At 53.8% G+C, this 11686-nt stretch overlaps 1 pseudogene; it reads left to right on the top strand.

The window, feature by feature from the left end:
• Nucleotides 1–6988: 6988 nt before the first annotated feature.
• LOC142604998 (feather keratin Cos1-1/Cos1-3/Cos2-1-like) lies at nucleotides 6989–7760 on the top strand (annotated as a pseudogene).
• Nucleotides 7761–11686: the final 3926 nt, after the last annotated feature.

Raw genomic sequence — 11686 nt, 5'->3', positions numbered from 1 at the left:
GTCTCCTTTTCTTTGAAGACCAGGGAAGAGGCAACAATGGGCCAGCAATTTTGTCTACGGACCTGGGGTAAGGTCTGGGCAAGGTGAGCCATTCATGGCATGAGGCTGTGCCAGAAGTCATGCCGACGAGCATGTAAAGAACTCTTCCCTAAGCTCCCTGCAGCCACAGAGTGCTTCCAGCTCTCCAACCCCGACTGTGATCAAAGAAACACAGAAATGGAGAGTACGTTAACTCAGCAGGTTATTTCATGTGTTCTGCCTGCACTTCTCAGTGACTGCTTCGAGTCCACAGCAGCAATATTGAGTATCATAGAATCATAGAAAGGTTTGTGTTGGAAGGGACCTTAAAGATCAGCTGGTTCCAACCCCCTGCCATGGGCGGGGACAGCCTCCACTAGACCACGTTGCCCAAAGCCCCATCCAACCTGCCCTTGAACACTTCTGGGGATCCAGGGGCAGACGCAGCTTCTCTGGGCAACCTGTGCCAGTGCCTCACCACCCTCACAGGGAAGAATTTCTTCCTAACGTCTAATCTAAATCTACCCTCCTTCAGTTTAAAGCCCTTACCCCTTGTCCTATCACTACATGCCCTCGTAAAATATATTAGAAGATAACAAAGAAGTGTTTGGACTAATGACTATAAATGCCTATAAAACCTAGAGGCAGGGATAGATGATGGGACCGCGTGGCCCACACAGTGACGGATCCTGGGCTTCCAGGAGTCATGAGCAGGGTGTCTGCAGGCCTTCCACCAAATTCTGTATCTTTAAGAGAAAGCGTGGTCTGAACAGTGATGGAGTCTGACAACACATAATCCAAATTTTATTGAGGCAATAAAACAGATAATCAACAACATGCCTATATGGTGACCCGATCACTGGTAGTAAACACATAAGCAATGCTATGGCTGTGGCGGACTGTCAGGGATACTGAATGTCCAAGTCACCTGACAGCAACAGTAAATCTCACAAATATTTCTTGAATGTGGGCAAGAGTTCCACAGTCCCTTGGCTCCACCAAGGGTAGCGTGACTTGAGAGAATACCTTACATGGATAATGTGGGCCACATCCTGCCTATGCTGCCAATGCTGGTGAAGCACAGGGTGTCAGTAGGCACTATGTTAGAAAGATAGGGTAGGGTAGGGTAGGGTAGGGTAGGGTAGGGTAGGGTATTTTTCTGGCAGGGACCTACGACGATCATCTAGTCCAACTGCCTGACCACTTTAGGGCTGACCAAAAGTTAAATCATGGTATTAAAGGCATTGTCCTAATTGGGAACTGCAGCGCACAGACCATCTGTGCATGACCTATATAAGCTAGAAACTTATTTTTACACTGCCTGACTGTGTATCCAGCTATCCCTCACTTTATCAGCTCACTCATTCCGCTCATTGTCCACCTCACTTTCTATAATCTAGAAAACGCTGATCCATGTCTCTGTACAATCTTATATTGCAGGCTCATGTCAATCCTGATACGTAAGTCTGCCAGATCATACTGCTTTCAACAGCATCTCACAAGGGTCTGAGTTTTTTCCATATCAACTAATGACCTGTAGTTTCTCATTCAGAGGAAGACATAAACTTTCCTGCTTCTCATTCTGCTTGTGCTTCTTACCAAATATTTTTATAATATGCCACATTATCCGCCAATGCCTGGTACTTCAGCATTTCATTTTTTCTAGCACTGAACTAGCTGTCTTTGTATGGCTTAGAGGACTTTGTCAATTCCTATATATGTATACCTCTTTTTCACAGAATGATAGAATCATAGGATGGTTTGGGTTGGAAGGCACCTTTAAATACCACCTTGTCCAAACGCTCTGCCATGAGTAGGGACATCTTTCGTTACATCAGTTGCTCAAAGCTCCATCCAACCTGATTTTGGTTTAGTCAATATTTCTAGAAGAGAAGGTCCATATGGTCTCTACTTCTTTCTTCCTCTAAACATCTGTGTAAGAAGAATACATCAAAAGGAACTTGCAGACATGAAAAAAAGTGTGGAGTCTGAGTGCTCCTTTTAGGCCCAATCATTCTTACATGAAAAATATGTCGGCTCTCAACAGAACAAGTCAAGTTTGCAGGGCTTGGAGCAGACGGGGCTCTTCCTACCAGCAGGAAGAGCACTGAGGCCCGCTTGTCCCGGAAGTCTGGGGGCGTCTCATCCCAGCACTCATCAGAAGCATCCGTGCGGGAATGGGCATGACATAACCAGGAAATGCAAAGGCAGCATAGAGGGAAACAGCAACACATCCCTGGGATGTTTCCGTTCATTAGGAGCAGGCAGGAAAATTGTAGCTTATGCAGCACTGCCTTTGGGCCTCAGGCAGTCTAGAGGCCAGTATAAAAGCCAGACCAACTGGTCGCTCTCTCAACCACTTCCGTCACCTCCTTCTCCTTGGGAAACAGGTGAGTTGGAACCCCCTTTTCTCCTCCGCCTCCTCCTCTAGGATGGACTCTTGCCTTCCAGGACATCCCAGGGGATACCTGCTCCTTGGTCATATGTTAGTGCTCTGCGATCGTGATCACGGGAGAGAGCAGAGGAGAGACGGTCTGCCATGGAGATAGGCTGGGGCTGGGCTGAGGTAGCTTCTTGGCCACAGGCTAGGCAGGAGGATCCCTGGGCCTGGCTGCTATCTGAAGAGCCCCGCTGGGCTCAGGCAAAGAAGCCCTTGTTCCCCCCTGCACAGCCTCTACCTCCCCACCCAGCAGGTGCCTTGGCTTCCTGATGGTGGGGTTGCAGGCTCTTCCTCAGGTGCCCCTGTGCTCTGCTTCCCCCTGTCCTCTCTCCCAGGTTCATCTCTACCTTTGAGACATGTCCTGCTACGACCAGTGCCAGCCCTGCCAGCCCTGCGGCCCGACCCCGCTGGCCAACAGCTGCAACGAGCCCTGTGTCAGGCAGTGCCAGAACTCCACCGTCGTCATCCAGCCCTCCCCCGTGGTGGTGATTCTTCCTGGCCCCATCCTCAGCTCCTTCCCACAGAGCACTGCCGTGGGCTCCTCCACCTCCGCTGCTGTTGGCAGCATCCTCAGCTGTGACGGAGTGCCCATCAACTCTGGGTGCTGTGACCTCTCCTGCATCACCAGCCGCTACTGTGGCAGCAGAAGGTGCCCCCCTTGCTAAAGCCACTGGCGACAGCCCAGACCAGGAGCCCTGTGAACGCAGAAGATGATGCCAGACTGAAGGACGGAAATCGTGGCCATTGCTTTGAGAGGGGCTGGGCATGCCCCGCTCCTCCGGCAAAGGGTGTCAGCCCTTTGGAAGGGGCCAGCCTGGGCTCCCTGAAAACATGGCCAATGCCTCTCGTTCCCTTCCTCCACTCTCTCCTTTTCCTTTGTCGTTTTCCGCTCCCCTGGGCCATCAGGCCAGCCAAAGGCAGCTTGGGGGCACCTGCCTGCCCCTCTCCCTCTGCGGGGCACTGACTCTTGGCTGCCCGTGGGGATCCTTCCACTGCGGGCTCCTCTTGGAGACATCTTGTTTCCCTCTTTGGACTCATTAAACCCTGCTGCATCCCAGCCTCAGGCTCTGTGTGGTCCTTTCCTCTCTGGATGCTCTCTACAGCTGTCCAGGGAGACAGGAGATCTGCTAGGAGGGAACAAACGGGTGAGCCGGTGGAGCCCTTCTCATTCCTAGAGGATTGGGAGGGCAGGACACACTGTCTGTGGGCCTGCTTCACTCCCTGTCCCTTGCAGCTCAGAACGACATCTCTGCCTCCTCCACAGCCAGCAAGGTTTTTTGCAGGGGCCTGCAAGACGACACAGAGGAGCGACTGACAGTTCCTCCCATGGCACTGCAGAGAGAGCGCCGATCAGAATAGCCCACGCTCGCTCTTTGCAGCTCATGGCAAGTGCAATCCCATCCTGGGGTGCAGGGGAAGAACAGTTGCAAGGCAGAAGCTCTCTCACCACCTTCTCCTCTTCTCTGCATCTACTAGTCCCAGCCCCTGACAGGAAGAGGATCTTTGTTTGCAGATCTCTGGGTGCCTCGTGGAAACAGGGGTGCCAAGGGAGAACCGAGAGCGCTTTCCCCAGAGCTCAGCCTTGCACAGAAGGGCCTCCTACCAGGAGGCCAAGAGAGGAGAACTGTACTGTGCCCCTCCTCCCAGCTCCCACCTCTCCCAAAGCCGACCAATCATGGGGAACAGCCTTTGGTGCTTGAACCTCAGAAACCTGGGACTACAAAGACAGCCAAGATCTTCTGCACTGACCGACCCATGAAACACTGAGCGTGGATGGGTTGGAAAGGAGAGGCAATGCGGGCTGGATGGTTGGGGAAAGGAATGCTGGTGAAGGGGGGTCTGGGACAACCAAGGGAGCAGGTGTTTCTTCTCTGTCATCAGTTCTGATGCAGGACCTTTGCTAGCAGAGTCAGAAAGAGCAGAAGCAAGCACAGAAGCTCCCATTCACAGCTTTCCTCCCACACGGCCTTCGCGATCTCCTTGTTCGTTTCAGCCTTGTGGCAGGAGAGTTGGCGGGCTGTGCTCTGCCCGTGGCTGTCAACCTGCCACTACTTCCCAGGTACACAAGCACAAAGGCCAGTTGACATCATTGCCCACCACCCTCTGAGGGGAACAGCAGTGGGAGAAAGAGACTGCTCCTGACGGCACAGATGCACAGCAAAACCCCCCACGTAAATGATAAACGCTCATGGCACTTCTAATTGCCATAGTTGGGACCTTGGCTGGCTTCCAGACACCCAGCCAGCTGCTCTCGCACTCTCCTTCCTCTATGGGACAGGAGGAAGAGAAAGTAAGGTGGAAAAGATCATGGGTCGAGATAAAGGCAGAGGGATTACCTAACATTTACCATCACAGGCAAAAAAAAAATTTGCTGTCACCAATCACCTCCTTAATTTCCATGTGCCTTAGCAGAGTTTCCAGGAGGATCTCCCTGATCCATGCAGGCCTCCTGTTGTTTTTACCTGCCTTCCTCTTTGTTGGGATGCATCGTTCCTGACCTTGGAGGACGTGATCCTTGAGTCCTTGTCTCTATATTGGAGAGACACGCATTCGATGGATGGACCACTCGGTCGACAAGGAATTGGCTGGATGGTCGCACTCAAAGGGCTGTGGTCAATGGCTCAATGTCCAAGTGGAGAGCGGGGGGGGGGGTGGCGTTCCTCTGCGGTCGGTACTGGGACCGACACTGTTTAACATCTTTGTTGGCGACATAGACAGTGGGATCAAGTGCACCCAACGACACCAAGCTGTGTGGTGTGGTCGACACGCTGGAGGGGAGAGATGCCATCCAGAGGGACCTTGACAGGCTGGAGAGGTGGGCCCATGCAAACCGCATGAAGTTCAACAAGGCCAAGTGCAAGGTCCTGCACGTGGGTCGGCGCAATCCCAAGCACGACTGTAGGCTAGGCGGGGAATGGATTGAAAGCAGCCCTGAGAAGAAGGACTTGGGGGTGTTGATTGATGAGAAGCTCAACATGAGCCGGCAGTGTGCGCTTGCAGCCCAGAAAGCCAACCGTGTCCTGGGCTGCATCAAAAGAAGTGTGACCAGCAGGTCGAGGGAGGTGATTCTGCCTCTCTACTCTGCTCTTGCGAGACCCCACCTGGAGTACTGTCTCCAGCTCTGGGGACCCTACTACAAGAGAGACATCAAGCTGTTGGAGAGAGTCCAGAGGAGGCCACAAAGCTGATCAGAGGGCTGGAGCACCTCTCCTAGGAGGACCGGCTGAGAGAGTTGGGCTGGTTCAGCCTGGAGAAAAGAAGGCTCCGGGGAGATCTAATTGCGCCTTACCAGTACCTGAAGGGGGCCTACAGGAAAGATGGTGAGGGACTGTTTATCAGGGAGTGTGGTGGTAGGACAACGGGTAGTGGGTTTAAGCTGAAGGAGGGTCGATTTAGATTAGATGTTAGAAAGAAATTCTTTACTGTTAGAGTGGTGAGGCACTGGAACAGGTTGCCCAGGGAGGTTGTGGAGGCCCCATCCCTGGAAGTGTTTAAGGCCAGGTTGCATGAGGCTTTGGGCAATGTAGTCTAGTGAAGGGTGTCCCTGCCCGCAGCAGGGGGGGTTGGAACTAGGTGATCTTTGAGGTCCCTTCCAACGCAAACCATTCTATGATTCTATGATTCTATGCATATTGGCAAGCTTTCTTGGGCCTCTCTTCCCTCCAGGGCTTTGTCCCATGGTACTCTACCAAGCAGGTCCCTGAAGAGGCCAAAGTCTACTCTCCTGAAGTTCAAGGTAGCGAGCTTGCTGTGGGCCCTCCTTGCTGCGGAATGGGGGGTTGTGGTCAGTGCATAACAGCTCCTTTCTGCACAAAGAGGGACTTTTCTGTGTCGCTCATGAAGAAGCAGCAGGGTTTCAGCGGCTTGCCCTAAATCACGTGTCCCTGCCTTCACAGACACAGTTGCTAGGCCCTCAGACTCAGGATTTTATGGGGGACATGGAATTCCTGGTGCTTCGTCGCCAAAGGCGTTTGAATCAAAGCTCTTGGCTTTCTTGGCCTTCCTCCCTGTACATAAAGCAAGAAGTGGAGGGCACAGGAGGCAGAGACTGCATTTCAGTTCTCTGAGCACCTCTCTGCCAGGCCAAAGGCACCACCATTCAGCTGTAGATGGACTCCTGCTGGCAAGGGCAACCCGCTACTCTGCGGTGCTCATGGACACACCAGGGGAGCAGGAGAGAGTCCCCCTGCTATGACCTGCGCATGCCCTTGTGATGAGGGTCACACAAGTACAGACTAACACACGTGTGCTCATGCACGCCTGCACGGAGCCATGCCAAAAGCTGTGCATGCCGTCAGAAATGACCCAGGTGCACATCAGTTGCCTGCACAGGACACCTTCAGCACTGGAGCTGAGTCTTCTGCCTGCGCCGACGTGTTTCTGCCTCGGAAATCCTCGGGCCTCTCGTCCCGGCACTTACAGAAGCCTTCCCATGGGGAAGCACGTGGCATAAGCCAGGAAATGAAAAGGCAGCAGTGCAGGAAACCAGGACACAGCCCATGCCATTAGCTTGGATGCTTTGCATTAGACATGAGCTTGTCAGAACATCATTATTACTTGCACAAGGGGTGCCTCCGGGCCTGAGGCAGCACGGGACTCCTATAAAAGGCAGCCCAGGTCTCTGCTCTCTCATCCACTTCTCTCGCCTCCTTCTCCTTGGGAATCAGGTGAGTGGGAAGCCTCTTCTCCTCCTCCTTCAAGATCAGGTCTTTCCTCGATGCATGTCTCTGCTGATATGGACTGCCCTAGCCCAGGGCTGGGAGCTGCTTCTCATGGGAGAGGCAAGGGGAGAGAAGGTCTTCCGCAGAGAGGGGCTGGGACTTAGGTGAGCCAGCTCCTGGGCTGTGAGCTGGGCAGCGCGTGCTGGGCCAGGAGGTGCCTTGCCTCCTGCGTGGTTGGGTGCGGTGCTGCTTCTCAGGTGCCCCTGTTTTCTACTTCTCCCTACCCTCTCTCCCAGGTGAACCTCTGGCCCAGAGACATGTCCTGCTCCGACCAGTGCCAGCCCTGCCAGCCTTGCCTGCCCTGCCAGCCCTGCGGCCCGACCCCGCTGGCCAACAGCTGCAATGAGCCCTGCGTCAGGCAGTGCCAGAACTCCATAGTCATCATTGAGCCCTCCCCCGTGGTGGTGACCCTGCCCGGCCCCATCCTCAGCTCCTTCCCACAGAACACCGTTGTGGGCTCCTCCACCTCCGCTGCTGTTGGCAGCATCCTCAGCCGTGACGGAGTGCCCATCAGCTCTGGGTGCTGTGACCTCTCCTGCATCACCAGCCGCTACTGTGGCAACAGATGTCAACCCTGCTGAATCTGCTGGCAGCTTCCCCTGGCAAGATCCTCCCAAGACCTCAGAACGTGCTGCTGGAGAGGAGACAGAGATTCAGGGCATTCTATGTAGAGCTTTGGGCCATCGTTTCCTTCTTCCACTCCTCTCTCTCTCTCTTTCCTTTCCTGTTGCTGTCTCTCAAGACCAGCCTAGCGGGGACCTGATGGCCTCCCTCCCTCTGCAGGGCGGGCAGGCCGACGGACAACACCCTGCAGGAGCTCTACTGCTTCTTAGTGGCTGACCCTGGTGCTCCCTGTGAGCCACCTCCTTTTCTTCTTTAGACTCATTAAAGTTGTGCTGCATTCAAGCCTGGGCCTCCGAGTCCTCCTTCCTTCTGTGGCAAGTCTTCCGGTCGGCTCAGGGGAAAAGGCGGACGAAGGGGAGAGTGGGACTCCCTGCAGTGGATTTTTTTCTTGCTGCCCTCTCCTTTGGACTTGAGAAAGACATCCCTGGCTCTGCACAGCCATCAGTGAGAGGACGGCTCCTAAGGGTGTCAGGAGTGGGGATGGGAAACAACAATGCCTCCCTACAGCCCACAGCATCAACTTCCTCTTCTGCAGTGCTCTGTTACCCACTCTAGGGTCCATGGGCAATACACGTGGGCACAGGCAGGTGAGACCGGTACCTCACACAGTGTTCCAGTGCCTGGCAGGGCCCAGCAGCTGTCCAGACATGCAAGGCGGAGGTAATTCACATGTTAGTACTGGTATCAGTCACGCTGAGGCTACACAAGGGAGTCCCCACTCGCTGTGAACTCTACAGCCCCATGGGCTACTTCCAACCTGGTGCTCTATGCTCCTATGATGCTATGATCTACCACCGTGTCCAATCGCATCTTGAAAACCTCCAGCAATGGGGACTCTACCACCTCCCTGGGGAGGTTGTTCCGCTGAGTGATTGTTCTTACTGTAAAAAATGTATTTCTTACGTCAAGATGAAAGCGCTCCCGGTGCAACTTGTACTCATTGGCCCTTGTCTTCTCCATGTGGCTCCTTGCGATGAGAGAGCCTCTGTCCTCTCTGTAGCCACCCTTTAAGTACTGCACACACTGTGATGAGGTGTCCCCTGAACCTTCTCTTCTCCTCACAGGACAGGTGTCCAGCCCTTTGGTCACCTTTGACACGTACACAGGAGTGGCAGTGGGTGCTGGATGAGGATCAGCAGAGGCTGAGTCAGGGGACTTGGATTCCAGCGATGGCTGTCTTGATGCAAAGTGGCTATTCAGTAGTAGAGCCACCTGGGTGAAGGTGACCACAAACCCAATGCCCACGCTACCAGGGCTCGAAGGAAGTAGATTTACTTTTTCATGTGAGTGGTGTAATGGAGCAGTGTGCATATAGTGACATCACGATTAAAGGCCGTGACAGAGAGGATCAACAATTTGCTGATAGCTAGGAAGAAGGGGAAAAATGACTGTGCCAGCCAGCAGGCAACCAAAATGCCTTCCCCGGTGACAAGGAAAGTCTTCCTCATTTTTCAAACAACGGTGGTGGTGTCCTGGTTTTGGCTGAGATGACAGAGTGAATTTTCTTTCTAGTAGCTGGTATAGTGCTGTGGTTTGGGTTTAGTATGAGGATAACGTTGATAACACACTGATGGTTTTAGTTATTGCCAAGCAGTCAAGGACTTCTCAGCTTCTCATACTGGCACGCAAATGAGAAGGCGGGAGGCACCCAAGAAGCTGGGAGGGGACACAGCCAGGACAGCTGACCCAAACTGGCCAAAGGGATATTCCATACCATATGACAGCATGCTCTGTCTATTAGTGGGGGGGTGGGCCGGGAGGCGGTTTAGCTTGAGAACTAGCTGAGTACCGCCCTCGGCTGGTGAGCATTTGTGATAACTTTGGCTTCTTCAAACACCTGCTTGGAAGAATCCCATGGGTTAGGGCTCTTGAAGGTGGTGGTGGTGGGGGGTCCCAGAGAGCTGGTCAACATTCAAGCACCACTTCCTCCTAGCTCAAGATCGGTGCATCCCAAAGAGTAGGAAATGAAGCAAAGGAGGCATGAGACCCGCATGGATGAGCAAGGAGCTCATGGAAAAACTCAAAGGGAAGAAGGAAGTTTACGGTATGTGGAAAAAGGGCCCGGCCACTTGAGTGGAATGGAGGAATGTAGTCAGAGTATGTAGGGATGCAACAAGGAAGGCTCAGGCCCACTTGGAATTAAATCTGGCAAGGGATGCGTGGTGGTTGACCCTGCCTGGAGGCCAGGTGCCCACCAGAGCCGTTCTATCACTCCCCCTCCTTAACTGGACAGGGCAGAAAAGGTATAACGAAAGGCTTGTGGGTGGAGATAAGGACAGGGAGAGATCACTCACTACTTATCGTCACGGGCAAAACAGACTGAACTTAGAGAGAAAATTCATCTAATTTATTACCAAGCAAAACAGAGCAGAGCAACGAGAAATGAACCCAAATCTCAAAACACCTTCCCCAACCCCTCCCATCTTCCCGGGCTTAACTTCACTCCCAGTTTCTACCTACTCCCCCCTCAGTGGCCCAGGGGGACGGGGAATGGGGGTTGCGGTCAGCTGATCACACGGTGTTTCTGCTCCCCCTCTGGGGGAGGACTCCTCACATTCTTCCCCTGCACCAGCGTGGGGGCCCTCTCACACGAGACAGTCCTCCACTAACTTCTCCAGCATGAGTCCTTCCCACAGGCTACAGTTCTTCACAAACTGCTCCCACGTGGGTCTCTCCCATGGGGTGCGGACCTTCAGGACCAGACTGCTCCAGCGTGGGTCCCCCACGGTGTCACAAGTCCTGCCAGCAAACCTGCTCCAGCATGGGCTCCTCTCTCCATGGGCCCACGGGTCCTGCCAGGAGCTTGCTCCAGTGTGGGCTTCCCATGGGGTCAGAGCCTCCTTCAGGTGTCTCCACCTGCTCCGGCACGGGGTCCTCCACGGGCTGCAGGTGAGCCACCTCCTTTTCTTCTTTAGACTCATTAAAATTGTGCTGCATCCAAGCCTGGGCCTCTGAGTGCTCCTTCCTTCTGTGGCAAGTCTTCCAGTCTGGTTATGAAAAAACGTGGCTTCTTGGGGAGAATCAGCTTGGGCACAAAAGAGGACCCTTCCTCATTCCCAGAAGATGGGAAGGGTCGGACTCACTGCCCTGGGTTGTCTTTTTTGCCCTGTCCTTGGAGTTGAGGAAGATATTCTTGGCTACTTCACAGCAGATGGCTATCATTCCTTCCAGCCTTGCGGTATAGCTTCCTAGACGGGCCTGAAGCACTGCTTCCTGGATCACATTCTGTGAATGGGGAGACCAAGCCCTGCGTGAGGAGCCCGTGGCTGCCAATGGATGAGGTCAGCAGCCCCTCTGGCACTCTGGGAAGGGATCTCCTCTAGCTCTGGATTGAGCTGTGCTGGGCGATGAGGCTCAAATAGAGAATGGCTCCAAAGGGTTGAGGAGTGGGCATATGGAGTCAACAATACCACAATTTCATCCCCACCTTCCCCTCCCCTCCCTTACCCAGTCTAAGGTCCATGGCCAGCACACATGGGCACAGGCAGATAGGCACCTCATACAGTCCTTCAGCACCTGGCATGGCCCAGGTGCTGTCCAGACACGCAGGGCTGAGGTAATTCACAAGTTAGGATTGGTAGCAACCACACAATGGAGTCCCCACTCTCTGTGAACCCAACACCCCCATGGGCCACTGCAGCTCTGGAAGAGCACCCAGTGCCCAAATACCCGTGGCTGCTCTGTGGTTCTTTGTCTCCTTTAAGCCTAGGGCGGCTTTCCTGGGCCTTTAAGGTTGTACCACTGCCAGATCCCAGCTCTGCTCTGGAAAGGCTCTGCGCAAGAGCAGTTACCCCCCTCCATCCCCACTGGGCCGTTGCAGCAACAGTGGGACACATTTCTGTGCTCAGAAGCTTCTCTGGTCTGTCTCTGCTGGGCCATTCGC

Source organism: Balearica regulorum, chromosome 24 (assembly GCF_011004875.1).
Source record: "Balearica regulorum gibbericeps isolate bBalReg1 chromosome 24, bBalReg1.pri, whole genome shotgun sequence".
Taxonomy (NCBI): Eukaryota; Metazoa; Chordata; class Aves; order Gruiformes; family Gruidae; genus Balearica; species Balearica regulorum.
The sequence above is the reverse complement of the archived record's forward strand: the minus strand, read 5'-3'. Positions and strand labels throughout refer to the sequence as shown.